The sequence below is a fragment of the Rhinolophus sinicus genome, chromosome 11 (genome assembly GCF_057876585.1).
Source record: "Rhinolophus sinicus isolate RSI-liver-muscle chromosome 11, RSI-T2T, whole genome shotgun sequence".
Taxonomy (NCBI): Eukaryota; Metazoa; Chordata; class Mammalia; order Chiroptera; family Rhinolophidae; genus Rhinolophus; species Rhinolophus sinicus.
Window position 1 is genome coordinate 5,321,988 of NC_142511.1, and position 13,241 is coordinate 5,335,228.

General features: G+C 41.9%; 1 protein-coding gene across 10 annotated transcripts in view; it reads left to right on the forward strand.

Moving 5' to 3' along the window:
• DNM3 (dynamin 3) overlaps nt 1-13,241 on the forward strand; it is a 396,041-nt gene that overhangs the window by 223,288 nt on the left and 159,512 nt on the right. The window lies entirely within an intron of this gene.

A 13,241-nucleotide genomic window follows, 5' to 3' on the forward strand; every position in this document is an offset into this window, starting at 1 on the left:
CCCGGGCATGGCTTTGTCACTTACATCCGAGCCCATAAGATAGCACAATAGATCAGTCTCCTTCTAGCCTAAACTGTAAGGAGTGCTGCTGGGTGACACCATGCTACGAATCCAGGACATTAATAGTAGTTATCCGTGTGGGCTTTGAATGAAACGAGGCTTGAGGGTTGATGGCTGGCATAGTTGGTTTGTGGAACCCACTTTCAGATGGATTGTCACCTCTAATTTTGCATTAATATAAACCATCCCCCTGTCTGGACTGGAATTCAGAATTTTTGTTTACTACTAGTGGTGCCTGACTGTCCTGTGTGACCTTTGGTTCATGTATGATGGGGTGGAATTTGGTAATTGGTGGTCTCACGAAGCTTTTCTGCCCAGACCTGTTGGGTCTCAACTTTGACGGGTCGTTACTCCCACTAGGTTTTAATCAGATGTGAATTCAAGATGATACAAGTATTCTCACAGCGTCATTCAGGAAACCAGAATAAAATAATAGATATGAACGTGCTTTGAAAAGTTAAAGGATCATGGAAGTATTAGTTATGTCTACGATCATTATTAAAACGATTGGAAGCATTATTCTATTGCAGCTGCTGATATTAAGATGGCAATTAAAAAGAGCAGACTTTGCTTGCTATAGTTTATTTCAACGTCTGTTTAACTTACGTGGACTTCCTAAGAAAAATATGTGTGTGGGCAATATTTGTAAATATCTATGTGTTTTAATGATACTATCCTTAATCATTTGCATCTGGATTGTTGGTGGGTTTATTTAATTCTGGACTTACTTTCCCAGCATAGCTTTGGAAATACGGATTCAGTCATTTTTGAGATGTAACCAGGAAATACTGGGTGACCACTGTACGAGAAATACTCCTTCCTATCTCACCTCTTAATCTTCCCAACGACCTGTCAGGAAGTGTTACCACCTCTTTTCATATAAGGAAACTAAAGCTCTGTGCATGTAGCAGGAATTCGAATCCACAACCAGAGCACACAATTAGTTCGATATAAACACAGACGATGAAAATCAACTTACTCAAATAACACATAACTGTACCTTGTGAGTATCGTACTGCTATCATATCATGTCTCAGAGTCAACGGTGCGTTATTTCCGGAGCCTCCGTTACCAGGCCTTGGTCACCTCGCTTTAGTGTGGACACAAAATAGTTTGCCGCCCAGGAATCTCTCCTTGCGCACTTCTTACCGGGTAGTCTGTGTGAGCCAGTGCGTCAGGTTGGAGAATTGTAAGCTAATTTATGTGAAGGACAAGCTATTACATATTAGGTTGGTTGGTGCAAAAGTAATTGCGGTAAATAATTGCAAAAACCACAATCACTTTTGCACCGACCTAATGCTTTGAGTTTTTAGCATAGAGCCGTAAGTAGAACATGAGACGGGTGGTGATGTCTCGTGGAGTTCAGCAGTTGTGCTTCACGCTTTCCTGATTGCGTTGCCTTTCTTTAGCTCATTCATTCAAGCCTCATCACCCCGTGAAGCAAACAGGACTGATGTCATTCACCTCGTTTTACAGGAGAGGAAATCGAGGCCCAAGGGGAGAGTGTCATTTTGTCAGCAAGGTTCAGATATACCTGCATGAAAACTTCTGATCGCGGGCCTAATGACAGGTGGCCCAGCGCAGTGACTGAGATACATCTCATTGCTAGGTACCCAGAAATTGATCACTAGGTTATAGACTGGTTTAGGGAAAACCTCCCATTGCACAGCGTACCTGAAGGAAAACAGGAGAGGATACGGTTCTCCTCTCCCGTTTGATGCAGGGATATCATGCCACTTCTCCGAGTCCTAATTATGACCCAGAGGAACGCTGCACACTTCTCCAGTGGCTGGTGGGGTTTTTTTGGTAAAGGAGAAGTTACCCCTGTCCCTCCCGTAGTGATATCACCAATCCTAGAACTGGGACCCAGGACACTCTGCTGGGTTTCCGTAGGCATGGAAATCTGCCCGGCGGTGGCTTGTGGCGTTTACTTGTGAAAAGGTCACGATGCCGGATGGGCTTGTTTCTTCGTTATGCATGTAATCCAAGATTATATCAAATAAGAAGTTGTCTGGTTCCAACACTTCAAAATAGTTGTCTCATTGTCAGCCAGGATTTACTGAGCACCCACCAAGTGCAGCTGCCGTGCCGGGCTCTGGACACACAGCACCGCCTTCCTCTGGCTCATATTTGGGATTGCGAGACCCAAACATCAGGGAAGGTGGTCTCGAGTTTCACTTTTCATACGGTGCTTGTTTCAGGGTATTCGGGCTGCTAGAGCAAAAACCATAGACTAGGGGCTTATAAACAATAGACATGGATTTCTCCCGGTTCTGGAGGATGGAAGTCCAAGATCGAGGTGCCAGCAGATTCAGTGTGTGGTGAAGTCTGTTTCCTGGTTCACAGATGGCGTCTCCTCTCTGTGTCTTCCCATGGCAGAAGGGGTGGGGGAGCTCTCTGGGGGTCTCTTTTATAAGGGCACTAATCCCACTCAGGAGGGCGTCACTCTCGACCTAATCACCTCCCAAAGGCCCCACCTCCTAATACCATCTATGGGGGATTAGGTTTCAATAGATGACTTTGGGTGGGGGCATAGAAACATTTAGTCTGTAATAGTAGTTTTGGAAGGATGAGACGTCTCAAAATACAGCTTTAAGAAAGATTCAGTGTCACCACCTCTAAGATAAATTCGTTCCTTTGGCAAAGGTGACTTTAGTTGTTGGCACGTTTCTAGGACAAGGAGCACAGACTATTGTCATGCCTCTCTCTGTGACCCGATGAAAACAGGAATGCAAATGCCCAGCCACCACACCAACTCCCATTGTCCTCTTCATTAATCCTCTGTTACGCTCTAAAACAGTTGGCTATTACGTGTGTGTGTGTGTGTGTGTGTGTGTGTGTCTTGCTACTAGGGCAACTCTCTGAAAGATTACACTACTTTCTTTATGTACAATGTCAATGCCACAATATTAAACAGAAATGAAATATGTGGCTGTGCTTCCTTTGAAAACATGCGAATGTATTTCTCTATAGAGTTGTTTTGTAGCTGTATCGCTATTAAAGCAGTGCCCAGCTCCAGGCCTGCAGGCTGCTGACACCATTAATCTCCCAAATTTATGAATGCCAAAGCATGGAGCAAAATGAAAACAACTGGGGGAATGTTTAAGGGAAATAATTGGACTGTATCCAGATGTGCATGTGTAAAACATCACCCCTAAACTCCTCCCCCATATCCTGTCTGAAGACAGAATTTTTTTTTTTTTTTTTTTTTCAAAAATAAACTGGGGTTATTTGAAAGAAGTCATGGTCTCTGACTGAAACCCAATAGGCAAAGCCAGGCTGAACATAATCGCGCATGTTCTCCATGTCTTTGTTTTTTAATTAACTCGTTGCTCATGAATCGACCTGCCTTATGGCTGATGGTTCCTGTTGGCTATCGCCATAATTTACACTCTCCGTCTGAAGGTGAGACAGAAGGGTTTTCAAGAATGTCGATTTTCTTGCATTTTGAGTTGTCATAAACTCTAAACTTTGCTATTAGAAATGGGCAACATATAATTGTCTCGTGTGGAGTAAGTCATTCAGATGGGGCATGAAAGTCTGATTAAGAGAGAAAAGAAGTGTGAGTGCATTCATGGATTCTTTTTTTATTATTATTAAGTCTAAGCCCAGCCAGAGATGCTAAAGAGGAAAAAAACTTTTTTTTGTTCTCTAAGATGTTTAGCTCACTAGATAAAGCATAAAAATGGAGGACTTTGATGCATGAAATTAATTCAGGACCCGGCACCATTGGGATTTGAGAAACTAGAGGATGGAGTGCTCTGAATGGGAACCTTTGCATATTGGTGTCCAACAACCCTGTGTATCTTAAGTGTACCCCAGGTGAAGCAATCAGACAAACTTTTCACTTAAATGTCAAGAAATATTTCCTAGAAAACAAGGCAACCAAATCCAACAATAAGTGCAATTCATTTCAACAAAAAAGTTTTCTCCACAGACTTGCTTTTCTCTTGCTCTGTGTAAGAACAAAAGTAAAGACGAAATGAAATCGTAGTGAACCTGCTTAGAAGTACTCTTTAAGAGAGAACACAGAAAGACCTCCTTTCCTCTGTCTGAGATTCCCAGAGACTTTCCCCGGGAATTAGAATTCCAAGCCGAGTTCGGCAGCCTGGAGACTGGACTTCTGTTTTTACTCAGAGAGAGAAAACAAAAGTAGAGAAAATGCCAATACCCAATCTTTTATCCCTTTTTAGGAAGGGTTAGAACCCCTCCTCAATGTCTTTCAATTTCATTTTGAGAATAAGCATCCATCATCTAGTGTCATTCAATTGTGTAGATAGTTACTCAATGTAGGACCTAATTTTAATATTATAATTACTGGAAATAGCTTCCATTAAAAAAGAATTAGTCCATTTTTCTCAGTTTCTTTACCAAAGGGACCTGGGTGGAGAAAGACTCTGTCCTGTACCACGTGCTAGGGTTTTCGTGGGAAGCGATGGATGCAGAGAGAGAATGGATGAGATCATGTGTTCAGTAACTATATATACACACATGCAGCACTGTCTCTATACCATGCCTGTCACCCTCTCCACGTCGTCTCTGCACACTACCCCATAGAGAGTACGTCACTCAGCCAGTTTGGGTTCCAAATGCACATCATTTCTGGGAAAGCTAAATATATCGGTTTTTACACACCTTATGAATAGATAATTTCATGATGTTGAAAATATTCTGCATTATCCAAAGTTCTTTGTAAAAAAGTTAACAAATTAAATTTTCAGGTCTTAAGTGTGAAAACTTGGTAAATAAATACTCCAGAATTATTGGTGTGGCATTTTAAGAAAAATACAATGATCCTGGGTTTCAAAACCCAAATAGAGTAAATATTATGGACATTTTTAGTAAGGCATGTGCTTGGTCTGGCAGTTGATAAAATCTTCAATTACTAGCATGGCAAAACACATCAGTTGCTTAAAATGATTGCCAATTCTTTGGTAATGCATTTAAACATTTTCTCGGTAAAGACCGAGAGCAGTGTGGTCGGAATCATTGGACTAATACTTCACCACCAACAGCAATAACTGCAGAATCTGGATTCTTGACTCAGTTGTACCAGTCAGTAGTCATTTGACCTTGGATTAGTAGCTTGACCTTTGTGAGCCTACTTTCTCTGTGTATCGCAGGATTAGGGTCTCTGTCTTGCTTCCCCTCCCCCTCCCTCCCACTCTCCCACTTCGGCTCTGCTCTCAGCTTCTCCATCTGGAAAACACCACCTTTATCTGTGCTTTTGTTCAAGCCAAAAGCTGGGAGTCATCTTTGGTCCTCCCTGCATTCCACCTTTCCAATTCATGGCCAAGTCCTGCTGATTCTGTCTCACAATATGTCTCAAACCCACCTCCTTCTCCCTAGGCCCGCTGCCACTAGCCCGCTCTAAGCCTGGTCACTACTCACCGCTCACCTAGACTGTCTCCCGCCATCCTTTCCCTCTGCGCCTTCTCGCATGCAGCTCCCATAAGGTAATCCTTTAAGAGCATCAGTCAGATCTTGTCACTTTCCTGCTTAAACATTCCGGTGGCCACAGTGGCACCAAGGGTACAGCATCTCTCATTTGACCCCCACACCCGGGTCCCTTCCTTCGTCAGCTCTTCCTTGCCTGCCCTCTCCCCACATTCAGGGGCTCCACCCTTGCCACCAGCCCCTTCTCTGCTGTTCCTTTGAAGCGAGCTCCTTGCCACGGTAGGGCCTCTATCCTTTCAGCCTTAAGATTCCACATACATGTGCCCTTTTGCAGAGAAGCTTTCTCTGACTTTCCCTGCTAGTCTCCATTAGATGTCCCTGGTCAGAGCCTGTCACGGCAGCTTCTTTTGGGGGGGAAGCACTTATCCACTCTATCGTTGCAGATGGATTTGTGCATTTGTTCCCTGGTGTAAGACCCAGGAGGCCAAGAGCCGTATTGCTGTGGTTCACTGCTGGACCCGGAAGACACACGTGCCGCAGGCATGCGAGGGCTCTCTGAATGGCACGGTGCCAAGTGCTGGGGAGCAGAGTGAATTTTGCCACAGTCCCTGGCCTCCAGGAGCTCACAGTCCCTTCATGAGAAAGAAAGATGAACGGGAATTATGAGAATTACGTGGAAGCATTCTGCAGCTCAGAGAGAATTTTAAAATGACTTTTCAGACCAGGGAAAAGAATTTATATTTTAAAAAGCATATAGAAACATTCTCCTGACAAGAATCTCTCCGTCGGAAGGGGTGGTGACACGTCAAGCCATTCTTTGGTGACACTGGGCTGGACAGGTTCTTCGTCATATATTTAGAGTGGAATCTACCATTAAACCAGAAAATTTGCTAGTTTGTATTAAGAATTTTTGGTGCTATTTATTCATTTTTGTGTGCATTTGTGTGTATCTGTGTGTATTCATGTGCGTATATAATTTCTATCCAGAAGGTTCTGTCCTGTGAGAGGGAAAATGTCCTTTTTGGTGACAGTTGCTCTGGTTTCCATAACCCCTACAGAGGACAAGAGGAGAATGAGGGGTGTCGGGGGGCATGCTTCAATCTAAGACGGATATAGAAGTAGAAAGAATGGATTGAAAGAGTCATCTCTTCCAATACGAAGTGTGTATAGAGGAAGCTGGGCAGACATACGCAGCTCTATGAAATCTTTTAAAACCCTCAGCCTAAAGGATGTTAAAACTATCTAAGAACACAAATGATGCCAAACACTAACTCCTGATGCAGGGTTTAGATATGTGGTCCAACTTTAGCTTCAGACAACCTGCATTATTAACTAAATATAGAAAATGGTCACCAAACAAATATGGCAAACAGCATTACATTTATAACAATTTCAATTACACAGCCTTTCTGAAACATACCCACCACATAAAATAAAACCCATCTGCAGAGGCACAGCAGTTTTGTTTTTTTTCCCACAGTTGGGAAGCTGGTCGTTGAAAAACAGGAATTTAGAATTAATTTTGTTTAGAAGTTGAGAAATTTGGAAATGTTCATTCTGCCTTCTAACCATCTCCCTCAACACAGCATCAGGAGACCATGGCGATACCCCCGAACGTCCCCCAGGCTAGGTGCTGAGGGCTTAAATCCTTCTCTTAGAAATTCATTGTTCTCAGTTAAACCTTCGTCTTGTCTAGTTTGAAAGGCAAAGCCTCCTGGGAGGTGTAAGTCTGGATGTGGGAAAAGAGGAAGAGGGTCTTAGAATTGACTGAGTACTGAATCTGGGCCTCAGACTTGGTACGTGCGTCCTCCTTGCGGTCTTGTGTCTGCCCCTCCACACAAATGCAGAATGTGGGTCTCAGAGAAATTCAGTAGCCTTCCTGAGTCACTCTTCTCTGTGCATCAATTGTAGAGCCCAGACCTGACCCTCAGTGGGTCTGCTGTAAACCCACGCTCTTTCCTTTGCCTGCTCTACACCTTATAGTAAATTCGTTCGTGAGATGCTTTCCTTCCAACAGCTGAGGATCAGAACAGCAAGAGCGTGCTCAGCATGTGGAATCGGAGTAGCAGAGAGAGCAGAAAAACGAGGCTGGAGAGCCTTGTCACTCAGTACAGAAGCAGCAACCCCGCGAGGGGCCCAGAGGGACTCTGGGAGCCAAAGCTAAAGTGATAGGGAAGGAAGCTCCTGACGCGTCCATCTTTGTTTGCATCAGCAACGAGTTCGAAAAACCCCTTCAGTATGTGAATACCTGAAATTAAAAGATGACAAATATGCGTTTTTTAGACTGTTGACTTTAGGTTTCCTGTTTACATTTGTTCTCTCACTGGGAAGTAAAATTGGAATGAAGAGAAAAAAGACGAGCAGATGCAAAAGGGAAGTGAAATACTTTTTGAGAGCAGAATCATTTTTTACACTGAAGGTAAACTGTGGGTTTAAAAAAAATTCAGCTCTCTTTTGGAAACCATTGTGGGTGGAGTGTGTTTGTAACAGAGCTGCACCTAATTCATTCTATATGCTTGGCAGAGGAAAGGCTGAAATCGGAGCCAAATTCCAAAGGGTCTCTAAGGAAAGCAAGATCACACTGTATTCAGAAGTATATAACAGCCTGGCCCGAACAGAGGATTTTTAATGTGCTTGTGCATTTAGGAATCATTCTTCTAGAATACTGTAATTGTTTAGCCATTTTGTGAGGTTCTGTTATAAATGTATTGCAAACAGTGCTTCATAGCTGGATTTTTAAAAAGACGCTAAATAATCACGTTAACTCAGTTGATTTTATAGCCGGTTTTGAAACTGAAAATAAAATAATGTAGACGGGTGTATTGATTAGTTGTACAATCATAATCAGCTTGTAGAAATGTCTAAGAAGCCATATTTTGAATTGTTGTTTTTTTTTTTTGGCTGAGGAATTTGACCCATCCTCAAATAAAAATTGTTTTAATTCCTCAGGGAATTATATGAACAGTTCTTGAATTTTACATTGTTTTATAATTCACTCTGCTTAATAAAACTCATTTGCAAGGTAAAAGAGCAAAAATGTGAGAAGCACAGAAACCAGAAGTTGTTAATCTGTAATTACAATAAAAATGGGAATAAGCAGAAAATTCATTTTTAACTCACTTTCTGGGAAGACATTCCAGAGTTTGGAGGATGACAGAACATCTTTTGGGGGCTTAGGGTCCAACAGGGAGTAAAGACTTGGGACTTTTGAAGTTGTTTTTGCTTACAACCAAATTTACCTCAAAGTGCTGAGTGCATGAGCTAATTTCACTGTCGGTTACAAATTCCAAGAAATGTGGAGATATAAACCAGAAAGACAACATGACCTAGAGAGCTGAACAGGGGTTTGGGAAAGTAGAAGCTGATGCTGACCTTGTGTGATGTGTCTTTTCTTTTCTTTTCTTTTCTTTTCTTTTCTTTTCTTTTCTTTTCTTTTCTTTTCTTTTCTTTTCTTTTCTTTTCTTTTCTTTTCCTTTCCTTTCCTTTCCTTTCCTTTCCTTTCCTTTCCTTTCCTTTCCTTTCCTTTCCTTTCCTTTCCTTTCCTTTCCTTTCCTTTCCTTTCCTTTCCTTTCCTTTCCTTTCCTTTCCTTTCCTTTCCTTTCCTTTCCTTTCCTTTCCTTTCCTTTCCTTTCCTTTCCTTTCCTTTCCTTTCCTTTCTTTTCTTTTCTCTCTCTCTCTCTCTCTCTCTCTCTCTCTCTCTCTCTCTCTCTCTCTCTCTCTCTCTCTCTCTGTCGTGATGAAATACAGTTTCTATTCTGTTGATCCCTTTAAGGTAATACCAAATGCAGATAAAATGAAGCTTACTTCCGTTTTTCTGGGGAATAATATGGAAGACAATGTGTATCCCCCCTTCTCCCCACTTTTGAAGATGATATGGGGTTAGAGCAGAATTCCAGCCATTTCTGAGAGGCCCAGGACCCAGGCACGTGCCTCTTCTGATGCAAATGTTGCTAGCTGCGGTCTCTCCAGGGCACTTCTGTCCTCTAGTGATGGCCAGTCTGGAGGAAGGAATCAGAACCAGTGAGTGGTTGATAGAAGTTTGGGGGGCAGCCTTTGTTTTCTTAAAGCTATTCCAGTTGTTCTTAAACTTTAGGGTCCCACCCCAATTGGGAACATTGTGGACCTTTTTTTTTTCAGACTGTTGCACACATTTACAAAATGGTTTCTGAGAGTTCTCCAGCCCGGGGGCCCCTTCCTTCATGGACCACGGGTTGTGAGCCCCAGCTCTGCAGGGTTAATTTCCCGAAGGGCTGAAAATGTTGCCATCCAGCTTGTCTTCTCTAAACAAGGAGCTAGTCCCCCTGGCCAGGAAGTCACCTTCACGGAGAGAGCAAACACCTGTGCAGTATAATCTATTTTCCTCATATCCTGCCCATCTCTGCCTCTCCTCAGAGGTGTGACTGTGTTTTGTAAGGTCTGGTCGTCAGATTGAGCAGGTCTCCTTGTGTTCCTCCGTTGTTTACACCAGAATCTCACCCACTTCATGACCCACCTTGTCTCCTCTCCTACCTGCCTTCCCTCACCAGCAGCCCGGCATCACCCCTCTCCCAGCCATTCCACTCCCACTTACACCTGGTACCAGCCACCGGATGTTCGTTATGCTCCCCTTTTTTATTTTTAAATTAATTTTTGCTAGTAAATATTTTAACTGTGTACGTATGAATGGAGAATGGAAATGCTACCTGTTTTAATAAAATCTTAGCATTATAACATGTGCATCAGATCCTTAAAGACGACAATTACAGTTACAGTGAAGCTGCTCTAACCGCCCTTCGAACCCATTCCTTGTCTTTCCTCCCCAGTAGTTACCACTGTCATGTCCAGGTTCATCCTTTACTCTTTAAGATTATAATGATTTTTGTTCCTGAGTATAGATCTGATCTCTCCAGTGAGACTGTCATTCCTTGAGAACAGACAAGAGCCTTATTCTTCTTTTGGTTTGTGCCTCAGGGGTCCTTCATAAATGACGGCAGATGCCTCCATGCGGGGTGGCTGGCTCTTGGCACGTCTTCACTTCGGGGTTCTCTTCCATCTCCTTGTCCCTCAAAGCTAGTTTGTATCTTTTATCGGACATTTCGGCAGACCACTTCCTCTTCTTTCCACAGAAGAAAACTCAGATTATATTACATTTTATGCTCCTCTGGATGTTCTGTTGCTCTTCTTTCTCCCATTTCCTTATAACAGGCATGATTCCTCGTCCCTTGTGTCTCAGGTCATTTATCTGTAGATTTGGGGAAACAGTCTTGGGGAAATCACCTTGAACTTTATTCAGATAGTGTAAAATATATGTATAATGTGTGATTAAATAGGCAAATTCTTTTCTTTCCACAAGTATTTGTTGCTTAACCTCATGTGCATATACACTTCAAAAATCCATGAGTTTGTCCCTCTTAGCAGTGCTGCTATTACCCCCATTTCACAGGTAAGGAAACCAAGGCCACAAGCGCTAAATGGCATCACAGGTAGCAGGGCTAGGAGTGAAACTGAAGTCGTCACATTTCTCTTCCTTTCACCTCACCATTATTATAGTATATAACATTAAGAATAGCATCTACTAATCTTATTGAATGATTTGACGTTGTTTAGGGGCATTTGACACTGCCACTAACTCTGACATCAACTCAACGTCGATGGTTTACCTTCTTGTGTTCCAGTTGCCTAAACTGAGTCTTAGAAAGGTGAAGGAATTGCTCAAAGTCATAGCTAATAATTAATACTAGTAATAATGATAATAGCTCACACTTGAATAGCACTTACCATGTGCCAAACACTGGTCTCAGTACTTTGTGTAAATTAACTCATGATTACATTTGCAGGCACAAAGTAACATCTTTACTTCATAGATGAGGAAAGTGAGCCATAAAAAGGTTAAGTACCTTGCCTAAAATCACTCAAGTAGTAAATGTTGGAAGGAACCCACAATCTCAGTAACCTGTTGCCAGCATCGTCTGACCTCAAAACTAGGGGTGCTTTTCATTCTGCCTCCACACTCTTCAGCTCTATAATTCTTTTCCTAATGTGTTGTTAATGTAGAAATATTTACTCAACTTTAGAGTCCAACTTCTTATTCTTTTGCCCTGAATATCCTTTACCAAATGACCAGCAAATTCCCATTCACCCTTCAAAACCCTGCTCAGCTGTTACTGTCATCGTCCCTGTGTTCTCGAGCATTTCCTCCCTCTCCCCAAGAGTAAATCACTGTTAAATAGTCTACTTCTGAACCATATATTTACATGTTTTTAAAAAATGAATAGACTTTTAAGAGTAGTTTAACGTCTACAGAAAAATTGAGCAGATAATGCTAAGTTCCCACATACATGTCTGCTCAGATCTTTGACCAATTTTTAAATTGGGTTGTTTGTTTTCTTATTGTTAAGTTTTAAAGGTTGGTGGTATATTTTGGATGCCAGTCCTTTATCATATTTACGTTTAGCAAATATTTGCTCCCAGCCTGTGCCTTGTCTTTTCATTCTCTTAATCGTGTCTTTCACATAGCAGAAGTTTTTTGATGTAATAAAGTGCAACTTCCCAATTTTTTCTTGCATGGACTGTGCATTGGGTGTTACATCTAAAAACTCAGCACCCAACCCAAGGTCACCTAGATTTTCTCCTGTATTATTTTCTCAATGTTTTATGGTTTTGCATTTTTCATTTAACTTGACGCTCCATTTTGAGTTCATTTTTGTTGTTGTTGTTTGCATGTGGATGTCCAGCTGTTGCAGGACCATTTGTTGAAAAGACTATCCTTTCTTCATTGAATTGCCTTTGCTCCTTTGTCAAACATCAGTTACCTGTATCTGTGTGTGTCCATTCCTGGGCTTTCTATCTGTTCCACTGATCTGTCTGTGTACTCTTTCACCAATACCACATTCTCTTCATTACTGCAGCTTCAGGGTAAGCCTTCGAGCCGGGGAGTGCCAGTCTTCCGACTTTGCTCTTCTTTAGTACATTAGTGCCCCCTTATCTGCAGTTTCATTCTCTGTGGTTCCAGGTACCTGCAGTCAAGCATGGTCTGAAAATATTAAATAGAAAATTCCAGAAATAAACAATTCCTAAGTTTCAAATGATGTGCCATTCTCAGTAGCACAATGAAAGCTTGCACTGTCCAACCCCCCTGCCTGGGATGCGAACCATCTTTGTGTTTAGAGTATCCACACGCCACGCGCTACCCTCTCTTTGGTCACTTAGCAGATTATCAGATTGACTGTTGCTGTATTGCAGTGCTTGTGTTCAAATAATGCTTATTTTATTTAATAATGGCCCAAAGCACGAGGGTAGTGATGCTAGCAATTTGGATATGCCAAAGAGAAGCTGTGAAGTAGTTCCTTTAAATGAAAAGATGGGTACAGTACAATAAAGTATTTTGAGAGAGAGCACATTCATGTAACTTTTATTACAGTATATTGTTATAACTGTTCTATTTTATTAGTAGTTATTGTTGTTAATCTCTTACCGTGCCTAATTTATAAATTAAACTTTATTATAGGTATGTACATATAGGGAAAAAAGCATAGTATATATAGGGTTTGATACTATCCACAGTTTCAGGTATCCCACTGCGGGTCTTGGAATGTATCCTCCTGTGGATAAGGGGGGATGTTGTATTGTGTTGGGTATTCTGTGTCTTTTGCTTTCCCATAGACATTTTAGAATCAGTTTCTCGACATCCACAAAAAAACTTGATGGGATTTTGTTTGGGATTGCATTGAATGTATAGATCAAATTGGGAGGAATTGACATGTTCCTAATGTTGCGCTTTTCTATCTATGAACATGGACTATCTT